This window comes from Dermacentor andersoni, chromosome 7, assembly GCF_023375885.2.
Source record: "Dermacentor andersoni chromosome 7, qqDerAnde1_hic_scaffold, whole genome shotgun sequence".
Taxonomy (NCBI): Eukaryota; Metazoa; Arthropoda; class Arachnida; order Ixodida; family Ixodidae; genus Dermacentor; species Dermacentor andersoni.
The window spans coordinates 116576137-116589445 of NC_092820.1; the positions used below are offsets into that span (position 1 = coordinate 116576137).

The 13309-nt window shown below is 43.5% G+C and overlaps 1 long non-coding RNA gene across 1 annotated transcript in view; it reads right to left on the reverse strand.

Moving 5' to 3' along the window:
- Positions 1–12634, reverse strand: part of LOC129385643 (uncharacterized) — a 50829-nt gene extending 38195 nt beyond the window's left edge. The window contains exons 1-2 of the long non-coding RNA XR_008613123.2: positions 12500–12634; positions 8023–8196 (exon numbers count right to left, since the gene is read on the reverse strand). This is a non-coding gene — a long non-coding RNA (uncharacterized lncRNA). The remainder of the gene's footprint in view (positions 1–8022; positions 8197–12499) is intronic.
- Between the last annotated feature and the right edge of the window lie 675 nt (positions 12635–13309).

Below are 13309 nucleotides of genomic sequence, written 5' to 3' on the forward strand. Positions count from 1 at the left end.
AAAATTATCGTACTATAATCATTATTTTTATAATAACCCTGCCACATTAAGCATATTAAGGAAATGACTTCGGAAATAATAAGACAGAGAGCATATTGCATAGCCACCTTTGGAGTAGAAGAAAAGATTTATAAAATATGAATATTACACGATCCTTGAAGTTTTGAGTTACTTCAGTTGAGCTAGAACAAAAGGACCAGATGGGTCTTTTTTGTAAGTCGCAAGTGCATAACGCCAACAGGCAATGACAAAACTGGAATCAAGAGGGTAATTGTTTGCTTGATGTGTAAAAGCGCCGGGGCGCGTCTACGACGTCACAGGACCCGTCAGGCAGGTTGGCGACCCCCACCTCATGCGCCGAACATTGAGCTATTGTCTCCCCCTCCCCCTGCTTGACTCTTCCCGAACGTGCTACGGGAGGCTGGCATGATTCCAAGTAGCTGATCTTGGTCCCGAGCAAAGCTGTTTGCGGCTCTGGAAGCTCGTTCGAGAACAACCCGTTTCCTCCAGCTGAGCGCTTCCAGGCGAGTTGGCGATGCCGGAGGCAAGTCCACCCTCGGACAGTGGAGCCCTTGGAGCTTCCCGATTGACCGAATGTGACGGTACTTCCACGGGTGCGTGCCATTGGAGGAAAAGGATGACAACTGAGCTGGCTCGACGAGTGGCCGAAAATGACATGACCCCGAGGAACCGAAGGGGCTAAAAGCGAGAGACAGAGAGAAGGCTTTTTTTCGTTCTTTTTGCCATGAGCCGCAGCGTCCGATTTTCTGTCGGCCGTCGATGACTTTATGGCTGTTCATTACTTTGTGTTATTACTGTAAATACTGTAAAAAAACATTCAGTTCTCAAAATCCTCCTCAACGTTGGACAACTCTCGCACTCATCCGCAAGATCTAATACCCCCATCTCTTCGCCCTATACCTAGAACCACTCTGTTTAAACAATTTCAGCTGTAGCAATGCTAGCGGTTCTAATTTTCCGGGTAAACAAGTCAAAGTCTTAGCATGCGTTGATGATGCTCCATTCTACTGCAAGGACAAGCCGACCATGGATAAAAATCTTTATCATGGAGGAGCTTGGTACATTCTTATGGAGGAAAATCATGGGCATAAGAGCTCATGCCTATGGTTTAAATTTTCAGCCATAACACCATCACCTTAAGCAGGCACTGAACTGTCTTCTGTGCCGCTTGAATATATCGGCCTTACACTGCATGGCCACAAATTAGGTCCATTGTAATGAAGCGAGGACGTTCCAACCCTTGAACGCTAAACGAACACATTTCTCGCACACGGCCTTTGAATACTTAAAGAAGCAGAAGCCTGCAACAAGATTATGGCGCCCAAAGCCAGTGGTCTTTTATGTTCTTCAGTTTCGCAATGCTTTACATTTTGAATTTTCACATTGCTTTTTTCAACATATATAGGATCTTCCAGTTGTGAACTTATAAAAACCGATCACATTTATCGACAACTGAGTGCTTGAGTATTAGGTTTGCTAAATTTAAGTGCGCGACAGTTCGTCTCGTGATTTCACTTAATTTCGCGATAGCTCTCATCGGATATTAATAGCTATGTTGCAGGTGATGCTGGTTCATGATGTTACAGAATTGGTCGTTTCTTCGAATTTCTACTCTAGAACTTGTTTCTGAGGTTTCATACCTGAGTTGTATTTTTCAATTGCTTTTGTGACTGTTCATATTCTTAAAGAATATTCGTTCACTGTGTCGGCCAAAAATGTTTACAAATATTATTATTGAATTTCTTCCCAGCGCCATTTTAACGATGAATATTAATAAGATCACCAGGACACCACTTACTTCAAAAAGTGCGCAAAATGCCACTTCACCATTTTACAAAAGCTTTCTTGTTACAAATTACACACTGAAACTTGCTAGTTGGATCCAGGCTTCTGAAGAAGAATATTTTCATTTTGTCAATGGCCTCGTCCTTTTGTAACATGTCTGACGCAATGTAACGCCACGTAATAATTAATACTTTCCATTTTATTCTGAGATTTCTTCCGTAGAAGCTTGCAGAAAGCATGTGACCAAAATTCTCACCGAAAGCGATATTTTGTTCCGTGTGATGACGAACGGATCAATAAGTTTTTACTGATAGGCTTGCATAGCCTACAGAAAACTCATATGCTAGGCAGAAATTAGGAAATAATAATTTTCCTAAAGGGCATTTCACTAAAATCAGTATTTATTTGCACATAATCTATGATGAAAATGAATCTCATCTGGATTAGTGCAAACTACGATTAGGTTTTTTTGTTTTTTTTTTCCTTAATAAAGGAGGTGTTGTTTGTATGACGTAATCTTTGTATGAACTGCTCGTTGGCCTGTCAATTGGCTGAAATATTTGGCAACCATAATGCCGTAAATAGTTCCTGTACACACGTAATTTCATTCAACGTGATAAAAACTATGTAACAAAGGGACTCTCGCCTAATAGTTAGAGAGAGCATCGGGATGCAGTGCTGGAGCCCGAAGGGCGAAATTTACAGCCGGATGGGCTTCTTTCTTATAGCCGAAACAATATACTCGGTGAGAACACGACCAATGACCGAGTGACCGATCGGCTAACCGACTCATGCGATACCAATATATTATGGCAAGAAAATCTTCGCTTCTAAACTATTATTTATCAATTTTTTTATTGAATAACTTTAATGAAAGGCCCTGCGAGCTGCGGGACGCAAGGTCCCATAGAGCGGGCTACTCCCACGTTGGGACCGGGAGTTGTAACTCCCTGGCCGCATCGTGGGCTCGCTGGATGGCCCAGAGCTGCTCCGCCAGGTCCGTGCTGCGTAATGCTTCTTGTAGCCTGGCGGAGTCTTGATCCTTGTTTGCGTGGGTCCGACCACACGGCCAGAGCAAGTGATGTACGTCCAGTGTGGCTATGGCAATTTTCGCAATATGATGTTTCGTATAGGTCAGTCATGTAGTGATGTAGTCTGGTCTGCGTGGGGTACGTGTTTGTTTGAAGCATTCTGAACGTGAGGGCTTGAGGCCTGGTGAGCTTATTGTGAGGTGTGCTGTATATTCTGCGGTCTAGATAAAAGTGCTTTGTTATCTCGTTATATGTGGAGGGAGGGTCTCGATTCTCGCTGGGATGGTCACGACCAGAATAGGTGGCGTCGCGGAGGGTTAGGTCTCGCGCGCTACTGTGAGCCATCTCATTGAGATAGCGAGGGGCGTCCTCGATATCTCCGAGGTGAGCCGGGAACCAGCAGATGGTGTGATGCTGCAGCGGTGCGGATCTATTGATTATTTGTAATGCTGGGCTTGCAAGTGCTCCTTTCTGAAAGGCTTTAGGAATATGTGTGAGGAGTGGTGCCTTGGGCGGATAGGGGGGGGGGGGGGAGGTATGCCGCTTAAATTCGGGGGGGGGGGGGACCCGGGCCCCCCCGCCCCCCCCCTTGGGTACGTGCCTGGAGAATACCTTAGTAACTTGTGATTCGCTGATGATATTGGAGAGGCAAAGCAGAAGGATAGGTCTAAAAATTAATTTGCAGAAAACTAAAGTAATGCTTAACAGTCTCGGAAGAGAGCAGCAGTTTACTATAGGTAGCGAGGCACTGGAAGTGGTAAGGGAATACATCTACTTAGGGTAGGTAGTGACCGCGAATCCGGATCATGAGACTGAAATAATCAGAAGAATAAGAATGGGCAGAGGTGCGTTAGGCAGGCATTCCCAGATCATGAACAGCAGGTTGCCATTTTCCCTGAAGATAAAAGTGTATAACAGCTATGTCTTCCCAGTACTCACCTACGGGGCAGGTACCTGGAGGCTTACGAAAAGGGTTCTACTTAAATTGAGGACGACGCAACGTGCTATGGAAACAAGAATGATGGGTGTAACGTTAACGGATAAGAAAAGAGCAGATTCGGTGAGGGAACGCGCTAATGACATCTTAGTTGAAATGAAAAAAAGAAAGAAATGGGCATAGGCAGGACATGTAATGAGAAGGGAAGATAACCGATGGTCTTTGAGGATTACGAAATGGATTCCCAGAAAAGGCAAGCGTAGCAGGGAGCGGCGGAATGTTAGGTTGGCGGATGAGATTAAGAAATTTGCAGGAACAACATGGCCACAATTAGCACATGACTGGTGTAGTTGGAGAAGTATGGGAGAGCCTTTGCCCTGCAGTGAGCCTAACCAGGCTGATGATGATGATGATGATTATAATGATGATGTTGACGATGACGATGATGATTATGATACACATAAGTCATGTGGTTGTGCCATGCGCTTGAGTCATGTAGTGGAGTCATGTGAAGGTTTGTCAGGTGATATCTTATATTCTACGCTGCGGCGGTTGCAGCACCCTGTTGATCTACGCGAGGTGATTTTGGATAATGTTCAGTGCTTTGTTAGCGTTGTCGTCCAAAAAGTGAAAACGAAAATGATTTGTGGTGGTCGATAACTTAGTCACGTATGACTGTGCATCGTGGGCTCCTATTTTTTTTCGTCGAGGGCTGTTCGTCACGCCAAGGTTACACAGAATTGTGAGTCTCCGTGGCGTGGATTTTACTGCGGAAATCACTTTAAGGCAAAGTAACGTATGCCCCTGAAGAACTGAGTTTAGGCATATCATCCAAACTGAGCCGCAACCTTTTGCATGAGTGGGCTCTTTATAAATATGAACTTTCGATAAGCTTTAACATCCGCTTTCTCATATTCTTTCTATTAGGTACAAACGTTAAATGAACTTTGGAGGCCTTATGCTGATAAATAAGATTTTCATTCAGAATTCCAGAGGAAGTTGCCTGCTGCGCGCAGTTGTTGCGGATCTTGTGCAAAAAAAAAGACATTTCTAATCGTATCGGATCCTGTATTTTTATTCCTTAGAGGGAGTCGTCCCTGAAACATCCGCTATTACCATATCTTTGTACGTCATATGTACGAGCCTTTGTCGATGTACTGTATCTAAGGATATTGCGTCGTGATATGTAGCCTGATTATCAAGAACGAACTTACGCTAACGAAGACAGTTTTGTATATTCCAAAATTTTGCTATATGAACCGAGCTAGCGATACAGATTGAGTGATTCTTGGGCAAGGTGTTTTTTTATTCTGTGTGCGCTGCCATGTGGACGTTAAGCGGGCGACACACATGCTGTCCCTATGTGAAAAAGCTGGCAAACAGCTGTGTGCGCGTCCTATAAATAATGCACAAAAACACACGTAGTTGAACTGGCATGGTGATTTTTTTTTAATTATTTTGCGTCATCGCCTTCCACCATCATTTTATGTCGGCGAGAAAAGTCGATCGCCGGCGGGTTCACAAGACAATGTTGTTTTCTACACGAAGAATGTAGCCGCGAGCTTTCGTGAGAAGGATGAGTAATATATTTTTGTCCAGCTGTTCCGCAAAAGCAAGTGCAGATATATTCAGGGGGACATTGCAGTCCGACGACTGTTGCAAATGTGCATTATTCTCTTCACGTCTTGCCGACAAAACTTGGGAAGACATTTCCAAGAGATATAGCAAACAGCGGGTTTGTGGCGTTCTAGTGCTGCTGCCGAAGAGAGACAACGCACGTTAGAGACATTCAACGCGGTTTGCAGTTTGCAGCCACCGTCTCTGTAGCAGACGACTGCAGAAGAATGCTGTATTTCTGTCAGTGATATACGCTTATGAAATACAATGGTATGCAAGCGCCCATGTGCTCAATGCTTTCATTTAAATGCCAGTCACGCCTCCTCAATGCCAGACTCCTCATACTTTATATGAAAATATGACTGTCTACACTACATTGCTAACATGACCCTACTACGGAGTTCCCATGATGCTATTCCTGGTAGCTATGGCGTTGACAGATGAAGTACCACCTTGCTTATGTTCGTAGGCGTCCTTTCGGAGCAAGACACGCAGGAACACGATCGCTTTTTTTATCGCGTCCGTACTACAGCGTCGGATATTAAGTTCGTTATCCGCAGATGCACATCCCGCTGGCGAATCATCGCAAGCTGCTAGGGGCTGATGATATTTGTAAGTGCATGGTCTAATAGCTCGCGCGTTTCAGTTTGAATCACAGCACGGACCTAAACACAAAAAATGGGCACAGCAAACGTAAATGTGGTGTTCGCGATGGCTATACTAGTCTGGATTTGTCTTTTCACGAATGTTCGAGAAACAAGTTTTAGATACAAGTCAGGAAGAATGTTTAGCGACATACAGTGTATGGCGAGATTTTGATTTTCCACCAATTGATTCCACCTTCCCGGGGCAGCCGCTCTACCATCTGAGCTAACCAGACGGCTAGCAGATGGCAGGGCGAAGTCGAATTTGTTGACAACACACGAAGCAAAGGCAAGTTCTCTAAAGGCAATTACTTCTCTCCACCTTGCGGGTTTCCGCAGAACTACTACGTCAAACCATGTAGCAGTATATCAATGTAATGATTGAGTTATGAATAATTTCATGAATAATTTCAGCAATCTAATGGGAACTGGTGGTTAAGTGCGGTCAAAAACCTTGCAAAACAGGTCTGCCTTTGTACTTGGGTCCCAGCAATTGTAATTTGCAATATTAATTGTTTGATAGATAGTTATTTTATTGCTGCGAAGATCTTCCACATAGATAAGACATTTATTGGCAATATAGCAACTAAGTGCGTTAGCATTACGTCACAGCTTTTTGAGGTCCCGTATTCGTAATTTAAACCACGTTCACCCCTTTGCAAAGTGCTGATTAGGAGTTGCCACCTATGCCATGTGACCAGCTTTTCACATCTGAGACAAATACACTTTTTACACTTTGACACACCTTATGTTGAAGTAATCATAAAAAATAAACGTCTAATTTATTCAGGATCTATGAAAGCTTTTAAGCGTCCATATAAATGGGTATACAAATCCAAATGCCTGAACCACTAAACTCTAAAAGCCATTTCCCGTATACAATAGGCCTCCCTATTTCCGCTGATATTCTATGGTGTTTCAGTAAAAATGGAAAACAATAATTCAAATTTGGAAGGCAGCCGCAATCAAGCTACGTTAACATTTCTCATAATATTACCACTTCACTGCATTACCCGTCGATATTCTGACCTCAATCTACTGAAGCCCTATTCCTGTCTCTGCGTACCAGGTGGTAAATATTGCACACTGTACTGGTCACTGTATCATTTAACGTAGCCTTAGGTTGACAGTAACACCGCCATGATTACTATCTACGCATTTTAACATTTGGCTACGAATGATATCGAGCAATTTCTATATGTGGGTATAAGTGATCGCTTCTCTGCATATTCCACATTATATGCGTACTCTACTACGCTAAGCACACATCTTAATCTCCTTCACGTCCCTATATGTACGTATTGCAAATTTTCCGCGTGAACAGAAAAGCCGCATGGTCAACAATGATTCTAGAATTGTTAGATTCTGAATGTCAGACTTGAAATTTTTAAATAAGTCTCTCATGTTCGCGACATATTCGCATTCGCTGCACTCTCTACACACCCGCACGTTGTTGTGCTGGCAGGGAATTTTATATGGTGTGGCGCATGTTTTTCGTGACATGCTGGTACGATTGTAATTAATGGCCATATGTAGTATAATAGGTATAATGTGGTATTTACATGTGGTCAATATGTATAATGAATGGTCACATGTGTTAGCATGTTAGGCTGAGATGACAGCGTGAAAGTTACGTTAGCCACATAAGGCTGCAGAATTATTTAAAGAAGTGCAACAGCAGTCATAAAAACAAGAACGCATTCGGACACCAATAAGATATCTTACTCGCCCGTAAGCGATTATGTAGTGAATTTGAAGCCTATTGTTTACCAATGTTATGCGACGGGAAAAATGGCGCTAGGCTGTATTTACAGAAACAGATTAAATCATCGAGACCACATAATTATGTCTTTGAACATGCATCTACCATTACAAACGCAATCCCAGCAAAATAACTGATATACAGCAACAGATGACCAAGTTACAGTTCGTAAGAAATAATTTTTTGCACCCCACACCTTGCACAGATAATTGAAACCAGACTTACTCGAGCATGTCGTTTTGCATGTTGTTTCGTCGTCAAACATGTTTTCATTCCTCGGACAGTCTCCGTACTTAAAATTTTCGCATTTTTTTTCTTTTTTATTATAAAACCACTTGTCGACCGGACTATCGCATTCACCTTCACCGGGCATCGATGAACATTGTCGAGATGTTGACACTGTTTTAAATGCAACGGAACAAGACGCTTATGAGTTGATTACTTAAGAGCATAGCTGACCAATATGTAATTCTTGTTTACCGTTAAGCAGAAACAGTTTGTTAAAGTTATTTGAAATACCTGATTGGTGCGCACTCGTAAAACATCGGAAAGGTAGCCAATACCCAGCCGTCTACCATGAATTTTTTTCTTGCTTCAGTGCTGGCCTCGGACTAGCATATGAGCTGTCTTATCAGTCGGATTATTTCTAGATTACGATATAACAAAACACTGTCTTTGAGTCTCTCTATGTAACCACTAGAATTGAGGTCCTAATTTGTATTCAATGCAACTGCTGGTATTGGAGACCATCACTAAGGCTTCTTTCGTAATTATTTAGGTGTGGCTACTAGGCTTGTTCTATTTGTTGGCTTTTTCCAGCGCTTGACTTCACATAATCTGGATTAGCAATTCGAACATTTTAGAGTGCCATGTGGACAAGACCCCAGCTCAGCAAACCTGTTACTACGTTATTTGCCTGGAATGACTGAGAGAAGCAGGGAATATATTTTATAAATGTTTTCTTGAAATTGCTGCCATAAGTTACCACATCCTATCTCTAACACGCCTCTCATTTATCCTTTATCCCAAACAGGACTAAAGCAGTATGAAATTTGGCCTGTTCAACAGTATGTTGCGCCTTGTTATGCTATTAAAGAGAATATTCTTATTTCAAGGCCTAACGACGTATACCAAGAGAGCCCTCATTTATTGTCCTGGGAAACACATTATTTTTAATCAAGAATCCCAATTTCGCCCGAAAGGCGAATCATCAATTGCAATAACAAATTAGTGAACACCTGTACAAAGAAAAGATAGCAGTTTATTTCACCCTATAAACTTGTAAATATGGGCATACCAACTAAATTAACCAGCATGATGTCATGCGCGCACAAGCAAACATGAACACACCTCACTCGATCTCTGCGGAAACTCGCTATCAAAACGCTGAAGTGAGGAAGCGCGGCAGTAGCAGTGAGCGAATCGACGTTTGTGCTGAGTCCCACATCAACGCTAATTAAGCCGCGAAAGCACAGCGCCGGGCAGACATTGTCGCCGTCGCAGATGGCCTTCAAGATAGCGTGGCCAAGGCGAGCTTGCGCGGCCGCGCGAGCCGCCTGTAGGAGAGCGCGCCCTTTTCCCTACCCTCCCCCGGAGCCTTGCGCGCGACGGAAAACGGCGCGCTTTCTCCCCGCTTTCCTCCCTTGCGTGTGCGATATTGAGCTCCGAGCTCCAGCTCACCATTACAGACTTTCTCTCACACATAACGCATACGGCACGCGGTGACTATGTTATCGCTCTTGTACTTTATACAGAACCGCACGGCGACGCTGACGGTGACGGCGACTCTGAGGGCAGGAATGTGCCTAGATTGTCCACATAATCGCTTACACAGTAGAAAATATGAAAGCATCAGTTTTTGTTCTTTCAGTCGAATCTAATATCGCTGTGAGCTGCTCGCAAGCTATCGTCGCGTCGGGGTTGCAAGATTAGTCTAAAGGGAAAGCAATGCGCGTACGGCAAACGCTGCAGTAAAAGAGGAACCACTATCCTGTTACGGTCGCTACAAGCTTACGAGCGTTGTGCCCCTGACAGATGCAAAACAACTGCACAGCCCTTCCAACAAACACAGCGTATTGAGGACACACACTGCTTAGCATCAGGGGTACATAATGTAACGATGCAATTCAAAGCGCTAGCGAGCTGCATATACTGAATAAAGAGGTGTTAATGAATGTATTTTCCTTAGAGACAATTATGGGTAAAATAATCGAGCAAGTTCAGGTTCAACGGAAAAGAGACGAAGACGCTCGCTACTCATACCTTATGGCTAAGCGCTCGTATCTTCCGTAATTTTTTTTTTTGCGAGATGTGAATTTTAGGAATACTTTAAACAATACTGATCGATAGATGCAACCGCTTTCCGAAGAGAATGGAGGCTCATGGGGGCAACGTTCAGGGGAAGTGCGCGGAAACCACCTTGCGCTTATGAACGTAGTAACAGCTACCAGCAGCGCCTCCTACTTTGTAGCAAGACAAGAATATTTAAAGTGGGCGCACCTACTGTGCTGTGTTGCCATAAGCGACCGTGGGACATTAGGCTAAAATATCCGCTTATTTGGCGTATCTTAAAAAGATTTTCGCTGCTGGATTTCCTATTCCCTTTGAGTGAACAAGCACAGGCGGGTCGCCACAGACCAGTGCATGTACCTTTGCAATTTAGCAAGCTATGCAGGGACGTCTACGGATTGGTTGCAAACTGACGAATATTCCTGCCATCTGCTACGAATCCCCAAAGGCCACCTATACATAGTATCATATGCATACGCACACATCTAAGCTAAGAGAAACGGAAGTGTCGCAAAACAAAGGAAAAAGAAAGGAAGGTGAGACACCAGAATTGCTGCAACGGCATGACAACTGTACTGCCAAATACGGTTTCGTGTGCATCACTTTTGCAGTTCTGGTCTTAGACTGTTAAATGGATGAGAATATTAAACTGTCCTCAGGAAAATCTTCTGTAGTGTCGCCGGCACGTGAAGCACGCGGTTAGGGCCTGAATTAGTCCTCTGAGGAGTGTCGCACATTTATTTATTTTCACATACTGCAGTACCTGGTGAGGCTATAGCAGGAGTGGATAATACAATACAATAAAAATACAACAAACAACAAAGAAATAAAGCAACAAGAGCTAAGCGCAAAGTTGAACAAGCACAGACATGACTTCGTTTAATGGGAGGGCATATTTGGTGCCTGGTAGTCAATTCGAAGTTTCAGTTCTTTGTTGGAAAAAGCTATGTTTGAACATACTATTGTGCGCTTAAAGGAGTGTATTGTTACGCGCATGATGTCTCCTACTAGAAGTGAATTTAACAAATGTGATATATTCATTACTAGAGAGGCGACAGGAGGAATGAATAATGCCGTGAAAATTTTTGAATAATTAACACATTGCCGTTGGACATGAACGGCTGCGGAAGCAAGTCGAATAAATAAACTTTGTCGTCTGTTTCGCTAGCGATGTCTGATTGACTGGCCTTCTAACGACGCCTATACGTAATACGTGCTTACTGATGATCCCACGGATCACTTTAGGAGTTTGTTCTGACTGATGAGTGAGTTAATAGTCATCTGACAAAAAAGTACATTTTCCACACGATGGCCCAGCTCTACGAGCCCACTCACCATGCTTACAAACACACACAAAAATAAAACAAAAGGTTGTTTTTATTATTACAGTCTTGCAAGCGATCTTGACACACCGTTGATCATGCCTCATTTCGCGTTGGACGTCTAGCTACATTGATATCTCATTTTAAATGGCCTGGATGGTGCACAGCTCGAGTAATCGAGTGACGATGACCTGTGGTCTTTACACTCAACGGCACCCTTTTACGTACCATTACACGTAGCATTGCGCGTAGCGATGACTCTCATAGAGCGTTCCTTTGAGCCAGTTGTAAAGCCGCAGTTCTTAGGCTAGCATCTACGACGAGCCAAGATGACCTTATTCAGGCTCTTCGGGGCAAGGGAAAAAGATGTCGCCGCAGAAGTCGTAGGGTACTACGTGGTCATTGGCTATGTAGTTGCGTTTTAAAGATTGGCTGTATAAGAAGCCTCTCACAAGGCAAATATAACGCAGCCTACGAGCAACGTGTCAAGGAAAAGTCTACCCGGCATTTGAAAAGATTTGTCAGGGGATGAATTGTTCAGTCTGGTCATTGTGGCGACACCAAGTGAGACATAGCTACTGGCTCCGACAAAACCAGTTTTATCCTCGGCGTCTAAGTGCCAGGTTTTACTTGAGCTTTCGAAAGCCTGCGAATAATTTCGTTCTTGCCAGATTGCCGCACAGTTGTCAAGTGAGTAATTATTGCAGCAGCAAGCTACACGAGGGAGAGTTCCAGCACCCTTTTATCTCTATTTTTGCAAAATCACTCCAGGAACCGTTGCAAAAAGTGGAGCTTTTCCGCAAAACACGATCAACAGTAGGAAATGCACAGTTGCAGGTGTCAGTCATGCATCACCATTTGTTTAGAGCAGTTATTTACATAAAGTGCCAGCTCATAATCAAAGTAAACATGCTGCTAAGGGGAACGTTGCAGCTTTCACAATAGTATGTGGCAAATTTATTTATCCTAAAGTATTGCCCTTGTACTGAGTTGAAATGGCGATAATCTTTTTATAATTACAAGATGAGTTTAGAATAAATGAAAACGTTACTCAACAAAGGCATACGCGAAATGTTATTATTTGCGCTTACCATCGCTTGGTGTGAAGCAAACGATACAGTATGCAAGGAGAGTAAACAGCAACATCGCCAGGCTGGAGAATTGTCTAAAGCGCCTCTCTCTTGGAAGATGGAACTGTCGTTACTGGAAGATGTTCTTCTATTACCCCCGCGCACCGCAAGACACTTACCTTTATTGCGCATGTAGTTCTTGTACAATCACAAACATATAGATCTGTTTTGCGAGCGGATACTCTTAAAGCAGGTGCAATGATGACACCTTGTCAGAATTGTAAAGGATCTGATTTCGCAGTCGACACAAAGAAAGAATCAGTGTCCGTATAGTGCGATCCCTTGCTATTCTGTGTCAAAGCATCTGGGTGGCGTGTTGATACAGAGTCAAGTCAAGCTAATATGGAAATTTTTCGAGCAAGCATTGGGAAAATCAGGAAGCAAGAAGCGTGACAAACGGCTTTGAGCTGTGTCATTTCGCAAGGCATGATGTACCAGATTCCTGACATGGTAAAATGCAAACTACATGAGACGCACTAATGTACCTTGGAGTGGGGAAGTTTACGTGGTTTTAGAGGGAAAAGATTGTGTAGCATCGCTGAAGTTGCTTTAGCGCTGAGCAACACAGACCTACGAAGGCGGGACACAACACAAACAAAATATACGAGAATTCGCGTGTCTCCGGTTCGTTTGTCATGCGTTTGTCATGCGTTTTCGTGTGTTTTGTTGTGTCCGTTTCCATGTGCGCTGAAAGAAATTGATCGTGGATAACCACCTCACCCAAAGCACCCTGACCAGAGCATCTGGCTGCTGCGCTGTGGGACGTGGTTT